This window comes from Pseudorasbora parva, chromosome 2 (assembly GCF_024679245.1).
Source record: "Pseudorasbora parva isolate DD20220531a chromosome 2, ASM2467924v1, whole genome shotgun sequence".
NCBI lineage: Eukaryota > Metazoa > Chordata > Actinopteri > Cypriniformes > Gobionidae > Pseudorasbora > Pseudorasbora parva.
In genome coordinates, this window is record NC_090173.1 from 53,748,647 (window position 1) to 53,764,754 (window position 16,108).

Sequence of the window (16,108 nt, forward strand, 5' to 3'; positions counted from 1 at the left end):
CCAGACATAAAATGACTGAGGTTATTTTCAGTACTGAAGGGGAAGGCAATGTATACTACTTTCACGAAGCACAAATAATATTAAATACTAGACTATTTATACCTAGTTGTAGTTATTTGCCCTATAGTGTGCAAATAGTCATTAGACACTGCAACAAAATGCTTTTCTTATTTCATATTTTTGTCTTGTTTCCAGTCTAAATATCAAAACATTCTTAAATCAAGAGTGGGCGGCAGTGGCTCAGTGGTTCATGTAGATTGTCTACAAACTGGAGGGTTGGTGGTTCGATCCCCGGTTCTACCTGACCAAGTGTCGAAGGTGTCTTGCTCATGGACACTAACCCCAGCTGCTCCTGACGAGCTGGATGGTGCCTTACATGGCAGACACCGCCGTGGGTGTATGAATGAGAGACATGAACATTCTTAAATCAAGATGTTTTTACTAGATATCTACTAGATATCTTTAATATCTAAACTTATTTTTCCTTGTTTTCTGAAAAAACAAATCAAAAAGAAGTGAGTTTTTGCTTAAAACAATTTAAATTATCTGCCATGATTTTATGTTGGCCCTTTAACCAAAATTACCGCCACCGGTGTCATCCAAATTCCATTGTTTGTTTGTTTTTATTGTTTATGCAACAGAATAATAGCCTAGAAATCTAGACGCACCCTAGCGGCAGCAAATCAAATCTGCCGAGAGTGTCGTCTAGCAACTCTCAATACCCTTCTGAGCTGTAAAAGCCAAACTCTGGGCGGGGCCATAATGACGACGGCCGAGTTGCGTGAGTGTGCTTCTAGTAAACACAGAAACTGGCGAACGGCGGTCTTTCGAATCAGCTTTGACCGCGACTCTGGAAGACTTGGAGTTCAGCTTTTCTCTGAGAAAAGAACAAAGAACGGCACTGAAGTCATTCTTAAGAAGGGAAGATGTGTTCGGAGTTTAGCCGACCGGATTCGGCGAATGTTTAATCTATTAACGAGCTCTGTTTCACCTTCGTTGCTCTGGTTGGTGTAGCGCTATCCTATCGCGTGCAGATGGAGTTTGAAAGACAACCGTTTATCCGCCCCTCGGATTGAGCTGTCAATGGAGAGTTTCCAGACCAAACATCTTGATGTGGCTCTGGCTTGTCAGGCTAACAGAATAATACATTTCTGTCAAAATTGGAGGTTTTCTGTTTTTACATCAATCGTAAGTGTTTTTCATTGTGTTGATTTTTGGCAAATTGCATGGAAACCAATTGGAGACTCCAACACAAACAGACTAAATATGAAACTCAGAGCATTTATGCATACACAATAGGGCTGCCTCCAACTGAAGATTTTTCTAGTCAACTAGTATTCGCTCATTTAAGGCATGGGTGGGGAACATTGATCCTTCAGTTCAGCGCCAACCCTAATCAAACACACCTGAAGCTAATCAAGCTCTTCAGGATCAATAAAGTAAAGGCAGGTGAGTGTTTTTTCAGGGTTGGAGCTTAACTTAGCAAGAGGGTGGCACTTCAGGATCAATGTTCCCCACCCCTGATTTAGGAGGTGTTAGTCGACTAATTGCACATTTATATTAATTTAATTACTTAAATATATAATGGGGGACTACTTAAACATAACGAGTCTTAGTATATAGACGTAATAAATAAATATTACTAATGCGGCTTAAGCCCCGAATGTTTTGTCAAAAGCCCTGAATCTTTTAGTAAAAAAAAATAATAATAGTAATTTTGTTTAATTTCCTCTCAGTCTTTCAGACTGGAGCGGCAAAAAAATGAAACAAAAGCTCCTTTACCGTGTGTGTGTGTGTGTGTGTGGAAGTCGGCAATGCGTCGCACACATAGACTGTCGCACATCACTCAGCTTGTTTGCCAATGCCAACTGCCAATAAAAACTAACAAAGAAGAATATACATCATCTTCTTCGTCGTTGTCATCAGGGATTGGCGGGCTTTTGTATTTCACCGGCGTCGTAGTTAACTTTAGTTAACATGGACACTACACATTTTTTTTAAAAGGAACACTAAACCTCACCGGCCAGAGAGAGATTCTGCGTCAGACGAAAGTGTAACAGGTTTGTGAATCCGCTGTTTTAACACTTGAGTTACATGACTGTATTGCTGGCTAGCTAGAGTTAACGTTAGGTTTTACTTATTAAGGCGAGACACGACAGGAGAAAACAGTCAATTTTGAGATTTTGGGCCAGTTTACTCCCTTAACATGTAAGCTTTCATGTCCCAATAAAAAAAAGGCAACATTACACATTTAAGGTGGTAATTTCATTATATTTTGTCACCGTGCGCCTACCTAAAATCATCCAAAGTTACTCTAACGCGAGCTCCCGTGCCGTCTCCATTCACAGAAGCATGTCATGCCTGGTATCATTATAAAGCTCTCAGTCTCACACACAGCGCTGTCTAATCCAAATATGGGCATTTCCTTTGAAGAACTAACCAACCGTGAAAGTTTGCAGCCGAAAACAACATCTGATTGGTCATGGATTCTGATGTAGCAAATTTGTCAGCTAAGCACAAAGTAAACCAAACTGAACTCTAAAGATTAATAATGATGTTTACACCAAATTCCAATTTCACCTATGCAGCCTAACTTAAAAATAGTCAGATAATGGTTGCCTTTTTTATTTGCCAGGGGTTAAAATGAGTCATCCTTAACATTTTTGGTGTTTTGGATTCACTACAGATGGAGAACAGTTAAATACAGAACAGGTTGTAGGCTCTACTGGGTGAATTTTTTTTTTACTAAGTAACTTATTTTCCCAGATAGTATATAGATTTTTAAGCATTCTATTATCTCAAACAGCCTGAAAAATAGTGCATTTAGCTAATGTAAATGGAAAAAAATCTCCCCGGGGGAGTATACCCCCGGACCCCCCTAGGTTTGGGCTAAGCCCCGAATGTTTACATCGTCTGGCTCCGCCCCTGATCATGTCTGTGAGACAAGTTATTAAAAACTCAACACAGACAGTTTCAGTTCATTTTTTTTTGTGACGCGCTCCACTTCTCAGAGACAGAGATGGCAAAAAGCACTTCCTGTTTTTTTCTCCTTTATATTACAAAAACGTGAGTTTATTGTATTGTGAGTTTATATAAAGATAAGTAGACCATTTACAAATTATTCATTCAGGGTCAGTTCACCCAAAAATGAAAATTTTGTCATTAATTGTTCACCCTCATATCATTCCAAACCCATAAGCTCATCCTCAGAACACAATTGAAGATATTTCTGATGAAATCGGTGAGCTCTGACCTCTCAGACAGCAATTTAATGAACACTTTAGAGGCCCAGAAAGGTAGTAAAGACATCATTAAAATAGTCTATGTGACTCCAGTGGTTTAACCTTAAGGTTATGAAGTGACAAGAAACCTTTAATGCACAAAAACAAACAAAAATAATGACTTTATTTAATAATAAAGACTCTTCTGGTTTGTGCCAGTCTCCTACAGGTTTATAGGCAACATAAGGGTGAGTAATAAATGACTGAATTTACATTTAGTTTGAACTAACCCTTTAAATACTCTGCTCACACAGATAAGAGTAAAGTTATCTCCACTGTTGTCAGGAAAACAATCTCTGGATGAACACTTGGATATGCGCCAAATAAAAGTGCACTTTTATCTGTAGGTTAACTAGGGCGAGTAGTCAAAGTGGCTAACGTTAGGCTACTATTTACACGTCTCAAATGATAAGCCAAACTTAAGGTCGGACATTTGTATTTCCTTCCCGACAAACTGTATAGCACCATATTATCTTTTCTGTGAGTAACCGACTAATTCAAACTAACTCTTTTTATCGACTTACGTTGAGTATTATGGGGCAGCCCTAGACCAAATATCCCTCATGAATGAAAATATTTAATGTAAAGAAATGTTTAAACGCTAACATTTCCCACAGTAATTGCAATCACACTCACAAAAATGATACGTTGGATTTGCGTAACTTTTTTATGTCAACAGGTTCCGCTTAACTGGGTTATGTTGAATTTAATTAACATTGTTTATTTCAGTAAACTTAAGTTTTTTACATAAGGTTATTTCAACGCCGTTTAGTTGATTTAGGTTAACATTCTTTACATTTTGTCCAAAACTAATAAGTTCAATGATTCTAAAATGAATATCAAATAAAAACCATAAGTTATCCAGGGTAATTACAAATTTATAAATCTAACAAGAAAACCTTTTACAAAATCTTATTGGCTAGCCAGAAGATGATTTTGTTCCATGGCATGCCCAAAGTAGTTGTTTTTTATTATTAAAACAGCTTTAATTGTTATTAGCAGGTCCTGACCCTGAGCACATGCCTCTACACTTCAGTGGTAACCTCCAAAAACACTAACATAACACACACCTTTAAATACCAACATTAAACAGTAAAAATCTCTCCATTTTCTCATCTTGTTGCACTCTAAAAAATGCTGAGATAAAAACAACCCAAGTTGGGAACTAACCCAACAATTGGATTGTTTTAACCCAGGGGTTGGGTAAAACGTTGCTTATAACAACCCAATTGCTGGGTTAAAACAACCCAATCGCTGGTTAAGTCCATTTTCAACCCAACTTGGGTTGTTTATAGTTGATAAACAGTAGATAGTAGATACAAGTTGGGTTGAAAATGGACTAAACCAGCGATTGGGTTATTTTAAGAAACGTTTTACCCAACCGCTGGGTTAAAACAATCCAATTGTGGGGTTAAAACAACTAAACCGTTGGGTTAAAACAACCCAATTGCTGGGTTAGTCCATTTTCAACCCAACTTGGGTTGTTTTTATCCCAGCATTTTTTAAAGTGTAAAAATGCATAAAATAGCCCTGTATTAAAACATTTACTCTCCGAATTCAGCCCCTTTTTAGAGCATGATGGGAAGTGAACGTCCAGTTAAATCGGGTTACTTCTTGAGTGAAACATGTTATTTGAAAATAAAAACATTTTAGAGTTTAGATTTTAGAAACATTCAAAGAGTAATGGTTTTATGTCAAATATAATATGAAGCTGTTACATTTGAACCAGAAACCTGATATAATGGTGTTAAATCAAGATGAGTTACTTAAATAAAGTGAGCAGCATCATGAGTGCTCATGTAGCGGTATATAGCGTGAACCTCTGCATCAGCCAGGATTTATAGTCATATGTGGTGTTTGCTCAACAGATTGCCCTGTACGCTTTGCTTTCGTTTGCTCATATAAGCGGCAGGATGTTTACTCTGCAGAGCTTCAGGATGTTTGCTCAGCAGCGCAGCACACTCGGCCTCTCACAGATCGCACATCAGACCGGCAGCAGAATCCTCCGCTGCCTCGCCAGCGTTTAGCTATGCCCATGGCAAAAGTAAATCGGCCTGCGTTCCACACACGGGCCTTGAAACGTTCTCTTTTTGTTGTTCGTGTTATTTTTGGCCGACGCCTGCTGCCTTGATTCCCTGGCTTTCACTCACTCCTGCGAGTCGCGTGATGCTGAAAAACGTGCGTGACACAGAAATGTGTCACCTCCTCAGAGTCCTTCTGATTAAAGAGCCTCTCAGGACACACTGAGGCTGGCCGATTCCTGGAAAAAGCATTCACATGATGATCTCAGGGCTTGATCATTATGGTATAACAAGTTCATCGTTGCATTTCCGTTATACGCCACGGGTTAGTAAAGCAGTGATGGCACTGACTCATTGGCCTGAGTGACGTTTCCTCTCCTGCTGTCCTTCATCTTATGAGCTAAACACTTCATTCACTAATATAATTCAGCATATAGAGTTACTGAGATCTAAAGGGTTTGTTCACCCAAAAATTCTGTCATCATTTTAATCCTCCTCATATCATTCCCAAATTTTCTTTGAGGGAACAAAAAAAGAGATATTTTGAAGAATGTTGGTAACCAAACAGTTGCCATTGACTTCCATTGTCTCAAAGTATCTTCTATTATACTACGGGACAGTTTAATCTGATGTTTGGCTGAATGTCCAAGATGGCGGCAGGCAGGTGTGGAGTGTTAATCACGCTACTCTTCTCACTATTTTATACGTTTTTATGGCATTTTAATGAGGTGGATAATATTAATGTTGATTTTAATATTGAAATTAAGCAACTTAGATGTGGATGTAAACATCTCGGTTTTGGAAAGAATGTTATCTATTCGCTGATTTTTCGTCCATGGATTACATGTTCAATGAAACAAAGACGCGGCCAAAGACGCGGCCATAAAAGACATTTAAGTGACTTATTAATCATATTAATGTGTCTACTTGTGTCGGGAGACATTCATCAATGTCCTGGGCCTGGTTCATGCAATGGTGGAGTTTGCCCAACTTTTGCCGCTGATGGCCGTCGGCATTTGGGTGCGGAGCAATGTCGGCGATTGGAAATTGGTGTCGAATGGAGCCTGATGGCGGATCAGTGGAGCGATTTACGTCCTTGTAATGAAACAAGAGACTTATGTCAAAAGGACTTTGGTGTGTCGGATATGTTTTCTATGACGGAGAATGGAGGCAGGATGCTGAGGACTCGGTCAAGTAAATCTACTGTGAAGGATGAACAGTTTCTTCCAAACTTATCAAAGTTCAAAATCAGCGATCTTCAGTCTATTGGGTCAATGAAAGGTCTGCACATGGTTCATCTCAATGTCAGGAGTTTGCTTCCAAAGATAAGTGAACTTCGTTACTTATGTCAGGAATCAAATGTGGCGTTGTTCAGCTGTAGCGAAACATGGCTTGATGACTCGATACTGGACGCAGAGATTCATATAGACAATTATTGCTTACTGAGAAAAGATCGAAATCGAAAAGGAGGTGGTGTATGTGCATACATAAGGTCAGATTTAATGTTTAAAGAGAGAAAAGACTTTGTAAATACTGCAGTCGAGGCGGTTTGGCTGGATGTTCTGCTGCCAAAGAGTAAACCGATTTTGGTTGGTATTTGCTATCGTCCTCCTGATCAAAGTGACTTTTATGAGAATCTTGAAGAGATTTTAAATGTGTCAAATTATGTTTTAGGTCAAGAGTTAATCATTTTGGGTGACTTAAATACTGACATGCTGAAGAAGGATTCGTCTATGTTTAAATATTTTAGTTCATTTTGTAAGTCTTATGCATTGAAACAAGTGATTGTTGATCCTACTAGAATTACTCCCAAAAGTAGAACAATTATTGATTGTATATTAGTTTCAGACAATTGCAAGATTTTTAGAAGTGGTGTTTTGGAGGCTGGTTTAAGTGATCATAATATGGTTTATGTAATTAGGAAATTAAAGAAAGAGGCCATAAGGCAACATAATACTTTAAAAATTAGATCGCTTAAAAGGTATAGTCCACAAATATTTGTTGAAGAACTTATGAAGATAAATTGGATCGAGGTGATGCAGTGTGATGAGGTGGATATAGCTTGGGACAAGTTTAAGAATAATTTCTTGCAAGTTTTGAACAAAGTTGCGCCTTTCAAGGAGGTAAGAATTAAACAAAGAACAGAACCGTGGATGACGGATAGTATTTTGAAGGATATTAAGGAACGCAATGATAGTTTAAGAGCATTTAGAAGGAATGGAAATAATGATGATTATGAAAATTTTAAATACAAAAGAAATGAGATAAGATGTAAGATTAAAGATGCAAAAAAGACTTTTTTTACGTATAAGATTAGTGAGGTAAAGCAGGATTCTCAAAAGTTATGGCGAGTTTTGAATGATTTAGGATGTCGAAAAAGAGCTAAAAGTAAAGGTTCCAGAATCAGTCTTAAAGTCAATGATCAATTATTGACAGACCAGAAAGAAGTAGCCAATTGTTTTAATAGATTCTTTACTACTGTTGCTGAAAATTTGTTAAAGGAGTTACCAGTTCAGACCGGTTTATATAATGACAAATTAGTTAAGGACTATTATGCCAATTGTGGTGTTACTTTAGGAGGTTTTTCATTTAATAAGGTAAATGAGACTACAGTTTATAAGAAATTAACAGATTTGAAATGCAATAAAGCGACAGGTTTAGATAATATTCCAGCAAGGTTTATTAAAGATTCAGCTAAGTTTATAACCCCTATGGTTACTCACATTTTAAATCTCTCTATAGGCAAATCTAATGTACCTGATGAATTAAAACAAGCAAGAGTTTTCCCCCTTTATAAAAAAGGGAGTAGGTTTGAGTGTAACAATTATAGGCCGGTGTCTATTTTATCTTCCTTGTCTAAGGTGTTTGAAAAGATTTTATTTGAACAAATTGTAGAATGTATTTCCAAATTTAATATTTTGTATGAACTTCAGTCTGGCTTTAGGAAGATGCACTCTACTGAGACAACGATTTTGTATTTGACAGATTTTATTAAAAAACAATTGGATAAAGGTAAATTAAGTGGGATGGTATTGTTAGATTTACAGAAAGCCTTTGACACAGTTGACCATAATATTTTGTTATTAAAATTAAATGCTATGGGTTTTGAGACTAAAGCATGTAAATGGATTAACTCATATCTTTCAAATAGGTGTCAAATGGTAGATTTAAATGGAGTGTTTTCGGATAATTTGCCCATTTCTTGTGGAGTACCACAAGGAAGTGTATTGGGACCCTTACTTTTTTTACTATATATAAATGATCTAAAAATGGCCTGTTCTAGCCACCTTCTATTATATGCTGATGATGCAGCAATAATTGCCACTGATGAGAAGAAGGAGATAATAGAAAGTGAATTAAGTAGAGTGATCGAGGAAGTATCCAATTGGTTTTTTCAAAATAAGCTGTTTTTACATTTAGGTAAAACAGAAGCTATTTTATTTGGTTCTGCGGCTAAATTGAGAAAATGTTCAAAATTAGAAGTGAGGGTTGGAGATTTGATGATTAATGCTAAGCAAGAAGTGAAATATTTAGGATGTACTTTAGATAATAAACTGACTGGGGATAGTATGGCTGTTCAAGTGCATTCTAACGTTTGTAAACGAATTAAATTCTTAGCGAGACAGGCTGCTTACCTAGATACACAAACCTTAAAAATGTTAGCTGGTGCATTAGTACAAACACATTTTGATTATGCAGCAACTTTTTGGTATAGTGGCGCTACTAAACAAATGAAAAGTAAATTACAGACTGCTCAGAACAAATTGTGTAGAATTATTTTAGGCCTTCATCCACTAATGCATTTAAATATTAATCATTTTAAGGAAATAGGGTTTTTAAAAGTGGACAAGAGGGTAATTTTTTCTAAAGCTAATGATGGTGTATAAAATATTACAGAGAAATGTTCCTAAGTATTTGTGTGACTACTATGTTTTCATAAGAGATGTTCATTGTTTTTCTACAAGGTCAAGGATTAATAATATATATGTGTGTCGGTATAAGGGTATAAATGGGAAGAATTCGTTTTTATATTCCAGTGCAGTTGCTTGGAATAATTTGCCCGATTGTGTAAAACAAATTCAAGAAGAAGGTACTTTTAGAAGTGAAGTTAAAAAATGTCTTTTTAATGATGTTTGAGGTATTATATGTGTATGTGGTTGTGTGTTGTGTTGATCTCATTCCCATTATGAACTGCTCGTCTATTTTGAACTCCGAGGACCACAATGGAAATAAGCCTATGGCTTTTTTGTGTATCTTATCCTCGACAGTTTTGTTTTTCTATATGTATGAAATGGTCTTTTTGGGCCTGACTGTACTTGTTTTAAAATTTAATTGTTAAATAAATCAAATCAAATCAAAAAATCGACGAATGTTTTAAGGTGTGCGATTATTTTCAGGGAAACACACTGTAGTTAAAGTAGTTCCAGGCAGGTTTTGACCAAATTACAGCCCAATATCACGACGCCAAAAGATTTGAGATTTTCAGCAAAAGAACCACAACCCACAACGACACTGACCAAGCAAATAAATAAATATAGTAAACAATTGGATAAAAACCACTTATTATTTCCATGTTTTGCCACAAAATGGTCTTTTATTATGTACGAAAAGCACATGTGCTCTTTCTCCCGCTCTCTCTGCTCTCCCACTCAAACACACAAACATACAGTGCGGACACACACTCGCACAGACACGTGTTGTCGGCGCGGTTCTGGTCGATTTTACCAGTAAAATAGTTTAGCAACAAAAAAAGCTACATGACATTTCTCATTAGCGAGGTAAAGGCGCTATTCTCACACTGTTGGAAGAGACACACAGACTGAGGTAATACACATTTTACTCAGGTAACAATACCTCTCTCTCTCTCTCTCTCTAATAATAACTAATATAATTGAGTTAGTCTGCTGTCAATGCTCAAAGTCTTTTTGGAATTAGCAACGGAGGTTCGGAGGTTTAGATGTATTGGAAATTAGTCCTGCACACGAGTGTTTTATGGTCAACCTTAAAAATGTCTTGAAATAAATATCAAAAACAATGTTTTGAGGTGTAGTAACCGTAGTATAAGCGCAATTATTGATGATGGCCATTGATCTATTCCTTACTTGGGTTACACAGAAGAAAGTAAGTCAAACAGGTGAGTATTTTGGGGTAAACCATCCCTTTAATAGTAAGGACATGACTAAAATAAGCAAACTGTGGTTTGGAGAGTTTGTATGTCAGTGGGATGGTCTCTTTCTGAGAGTTTTGATTTGCGATTGTAAAGAGAGAGATTCTCATTGTCCTGTTGGTACTGATGCTCCCTCTTGTGCTCCGTGTATCTGCTTGATGCATACAAAAATGTGGTGATCAAATTGTGAGTAAATGTCTGCAAGAAAAGGCAGAGAGCGACCACTAGATGGGGCATCGTTGATTGTGATGGCCTTAAGTCTGAGAGAGAAGGGAGGAGAGAGAGACAGCGTGTGGGATGGAAAGGACCGTCTGCACATGGATTTCAGCAGTGTGTGAAATGTGTCTTCCTGTTTCTCGGTCTGTCTTTGTCACACTTGACTACCACTTCTTACCTGGATGAGTGTGGTTTGAGTTTATCTCTGGTTCTGCTGCTGTTTTGGATGATGAAGGAGAGAGTTTTGATGTGTGAACAGAAGTGGACTGAAATCAGGACGACTTACATGTTTCACTAAAGACCGCAGAATCAGGTCAGTTTGTTTTAATACCTAAATGGCTACTTGGCAGGGTGTTGAGACTTTCGGGGACGACTCCGTGTTACGTTTTCTTTGCTGTAGAATGAATGCAAGCGCCTGTAATATGAGCTGTCTTACATATTGAGTGGTTTGATTGCTCATTTGTGGACTCGATAAAACTCTGTGGTGTTGAGCGCTCATTGGACATGTGAGGTTAGGTGACACATGGCTTCTGCCTTCACGCAGTCATTTGTTCCAGTTCTGCTGCTCCATCGGCTTAGTTTATCCATCAGAAACAGATATTACAGGAGGAGGTAAAGGTGCAAGCTTTACTTTTACTGCTTCACGTTTAGACAGAAAATAGGTGGTTGGCTCGAGCCTAGAAGTAATCTGATACGCTGTCAAGCTGTATTTGAATCCAGGCACGATGGGAATGTTTATTATTGCAGGTAAGTTTTTCAAGGGATTTCTGAAAGCCATATTCAGTTGTGGCCAAACTCCGGCAGAAAAGCCCCATGAAGAAAGGCATTGTGTCATTTATCTAGAGCATAGTTGCATTGATTTATTGAGTTCAGTCATCTATTATCTGCCCACTACCCTATCTGTGTTCATTCGCCAAGAAGTCCCACGCTGCCCTTGGAAATGCTGTCTTTTTCAGCAGGTTAGACCTGGGGAAGAAATGTCAGACCTAGGCCAGTACTTTAAACAATGGCATTATACATCCAGTGAATGGACTTTTTCATTTTTTCGGTCTTAACCCCGATATATACTTCTGCGTTGAGTGTTTGCTGTAGCTCGATGTAGGCTGTGTGTAGACCGTGTAGGCTACGGCGTAACCTGATTTGCACCTAACCCAAAAAGTAACAGCATGTCAACTCTACGCAGACTGCAAGTGCTGTGATTGGTCTGCCAGAACCCCTCCCTCAGGGGTACTCCCTCTGCAAGTGTAATTGCACTTCGACTCGGTCAATGACGCAGAAGTATAAATTAAAATCAATGCGTAGCCCAAGGGCGTAAAAGCTACGGTGCAGGACCGATGCAGAATTATAAATCAACCTTTAGGGTCAACTTACCAAAGGTAAGGTATGTGCAATGTGTTACATTTTGGAAGTTAAACCAAAGAGCTGAACACAAGAGTAAAACTATTTGCCACATCTTAAATCCTGACAGGTTTCCTTCTTACCAGAGTAAACCGCTGCCACTGGTGATCACTGTGGTACTCGCATTGATGCAAATGTTTCACATTTTAAAGTATAGGGCCAGTTGTTCAAAGGTAATCTGATCAGATATAAATGTTTTAGTATAGCTGGGACACCTTTGATCCCATTTTTTTTCAGGATTACTGATCCCAGCAGAAGTGTGGATTTCAGGAACAAATTTAACAACTTTTTAAAACTGGTGACTGGTCATAAAATACATTTGTGTGTAATACATACACACTATTTATTTATATCTATTTTTTGCTCTTGATTAGTTTAACTATTAAGGTAACAGACTAGAAGTAGACATTATTAGGCTGTGATATAAGCCTTTTATAGCCTACAGTAAAGTAAAAGAGGTTTTGGGGGCATTAAAATAATGGTTGAACAGCTATAAATATCAAACATTTAATTTAGTGTTTTTTATCATTGTTTATAAACCATATTTGCACAATCATACACGACGAACCAGTCAAAAGATATTTTGCTAGCAAACGAAAGCTGCACACAACTTTTCTGAGAGAACACAAAGCATTGAAATGTTCTTTTTCTCCCATCTTGTATATTTTTTTTTTACCATGTCTCTTTAGGGGCTCCTAAGGGCACTAGTAATCCAGATTTGGTAATCTGAAAAAGTGTGTATCTGGATCAGGGTGATCCAATCCAATTTTGCTTTGAAAAACAGTCACAAAATTAAAGTGGATTACCTGATCACAAAACATGGGATTTCCAAATCCAGATCATTCTGATCCAGATGAAACTTTTTGAACAACTGGCCCCTGATAATAACATTTTAAAAGGGGTCTGCATTGGGATTGAAGTGGAACTCTGAATGGGATAAAGCAGACAAAACTAGTAGGAAAACACCCTAAGAGACGTGTCTTTGACTCATTATGACCAGACTTGTTTCATTGAGTAGAAGTTTAATGTTTACAGGCTGGCAGGACAGATGTGACTCCATTACAGTGACATTATGTTTTACAAATCCGACTCAATGAGGGGAATCGGCTGTATTTTCTTTACAGAAAAGGAGCAACTGGAGGTGAAGAGCAAGCCATGAGCCACTATTTGAACAATCCACTTATTCATTTACCACACTGCATCCATTCAAACGCTTATAGGATTGCGGGGATGCTGGACAATAGGGGACCACCTCGCATAAACGTCCCGTCCATCACAGGCCTAACGTTTTTGGATTGTGGGGAAAGTCGGTGCATCTGAAGGAAACTCACGACAGAGAACATGCAAACTCCATGTTCAGCCGAGGCTTGAACCAGAGTTATTTATAGCACACTTACCTCCTACAGGTAAATGCCAAGGGACCGACAGATTTTGTCCTGTTCTTTGGAGCCTTTTGGAACGTTCTACTTTTGACACCGTGTCCTAACTACACGCGACACAATAAGATTACAGCGAAAAGCAACTTGTCTGTCCACACCAGACGCGACGCGACTACTAGATGCAACAAATCTATCAAAAACCCCAGCCAATCAGAACAGCATGTGGGCGGGCACTAGCGGCAAGTGCACCAGAGATTTATCTTGACTATACTCGCAAGGAAATTAATAAGTACATAATCAAATTCACAAATATTACACCGTTTAAACTACTAAAAATACACACTGAGTTACTAATACAATTGTTGTCGTGGAATATACGCTCTTGTTTCAGTGTGTTTAATTTCAAGATCTGAGGTGAATTTTCCTTTGCTGTTTTTAGTATGACAAAGCTGGGAGCGCTAAATGATTTTCAAAGTAACATGACACACTTTTAACTTTAAATAAAGCACATAAACACTACCTGAGATTAACATTGCCATGGTTTGTGTTGTTGTTCCAGCCGCAACGTCGCACAAAAATAGAAACCGTTTCTAAAATAGATTAATCGCGTGTCGCCGTCGCTGCTGGTTAGGAAAAAAACTCGAATTAACATGGAAAAGACGGCTTTTATCGCGTGTCGTGGCAGCACCTCGCGTGTAGTTTGGACACGGTGTGAGCCTTAGTCCCCGTGGCACACCCAGGTTGAATCCAGGGGGATTTTCTGTAACTTAACGTTGTGTTTTATGGTGAACTTGCAGGACACTTTCCTTTCTCCATTCCTTGGATAAATATCTGTCAACATCTACTGTCATTATCCAGCAGCACTGTCTGCAGTTGTCTGTTGCCATAGCAATGTAATTTTGTTAGCATTACAGCTGGTCATATATTCCTACAGTGACCAGGAATGAAATCAGACCTCAGGTCCTTTGGAGATGAAGCATGTCTCTGCAATTTCTTTGCAGCTCATTTGTTATTAAAGCTCTTGATCTCTTGATATAAGTGATGGTTTGGGACATATTTCCCCCCCCATAGGTACATGTTAAACTGGGTTTAATCCGGAGGAGGAGATCCTCAAGTATTAATGTCCTGACTTTGCGAGTTCTCCAGAGGTTCTGGATGGAAAATAAGTATGTGCCAATCCTGACAAGATGGAGATCGGGCTAGCTCTTCAAGGGTTTGGTTATGTCAAGAGGCTCTCTGTAATTGTGGCTTTTCTTTGCTGGTGCCTCTGCTATTAGAAAGGCCTTCCTCCTTTGCGTTCAGGCAGAATGACTACAGAGCTGCTTGTGTGACTGATCAGAGCAAAAAAACACCCTCACGGCTTAGATAAGGACCACCGAAACAGGTCAGTATAAACTCCTGCTGCTCTCAGAGGAGAGATGAGAGCATGCACACTAAATATGCCAGCAAAAAAACACATGATAAATGAGGTCAATGAATAAGCAGAAGAGCTTGTTCTGGATAATACCCTGATCAAACCAGCTGAGCTGTGTTTTACAAATCCAGAACACGCGTGTGTGAGACACAACGCTGGTTTCGCCTCTTTGAATCTGCAGTTTCTGTTATAAAACGGCTTACTGCAACAATAAGGTGGACAGGGACAGAAAGAAGAGTTTTGTTTGTGACTCTTGTCTCTCTAGCTGTATGTGTGGGTTTGTGTGTGTGGGCTGTTGTAGCATTAGCATGTATGGATGCTTCTGATTAGCAGCCCACTAACTAACTGTTGCACTGAAACTACTCGATTTCAGAGCTGATATGACCCGGCAGCCCTAAAAGCGACAGAAAGCTGTTGATGGGTTGTGCTACATAGGTCTTAATTCATGTCAAGTAATCTGCATTTGCATAGCGCTTTATAAACCATATTATATGAAGGCATGCATTAATGCCAGGTTCAGACTTCACAACATCAGCCCGATTTTTGGCGTGATTAGTTTGGCATGGAGTGTCGTGGTGATTCATAAACGGCAACGAGTGTTGGGATGCAAGTATTGATGATTAAACTCGTTATCGAATCCGATTTGATCTGCAGTTTCTCTCCATAATAACTCTTATGGACATTTTTGTAGTCATTGTCGTGACATTCATTGTCTGTCATGAGGTTCTTTGTGATCAGACACCAAAGAGACCAGCAGGTCTACATTCATCTTGCCCCGTTGCATCTTCTTCGTTTACTTACTTCCTCTTTGACGTCGTCTTCTTGGGTATCAATGGGTGCTCAGGAAGACCGTTTTGCGCTTTACGCCACCAAGTCATGTTTTACTTTAACTACAGCAGCTCCAGGCATGTGAACAAAAGCGCCAATCTCATTGGTTGGGCAGGTTTTAATGTGCTGTGTCAAGCACAAAAAACAAACCTTAGGGGTTTTATATATATAAAAATTACATTGGCACCCTTTTTTTAGTCACGAGGCGTTAAACTTTGGCGATAAACATGCTCAATAATGGTCCCGATGTGAACAATTCTTTAAGCTATCATTCACTGAATCCTCTTTCGCCCTTTCAGTAGCCATTTTTTTGCTAAAAAACGTTTTTTCTTAAAAACGTTCTTGCTTCTGGAAGTCAGTCTCTAGTTCCGCCTTCCTGATGAATTATGTTGTTAAATACGGCA

General features: G+C 38.5%; 1 protein-coding gene across 4 annotated transcripts in view; it reads left to right on the top strand.

The window, feature by feature from the left end:
• cyth1a (cytohesin 1a) overlaps nt 1-16,108 on the top strand; it is a 73,085-nt gene that overhangs the window by 35,593 nt on the left and 21,384 nt on the right. The window contains exon 1 of one of the 4 annotated variants that reach the window (XM_067424225.1): nt 10,765-10,998. The exons of the other annotated variants lie outside the window; for them this stretch is intronic. The gene's annotated coding sequence lies outside the window, so the exon portion shown is untranslated. Of the gene's footprint in view, nt 1-10,764; nt 10,999-16,108 lie in introns of those variants that run through there. 4 annotated transcript variants of the gene reach the window in all.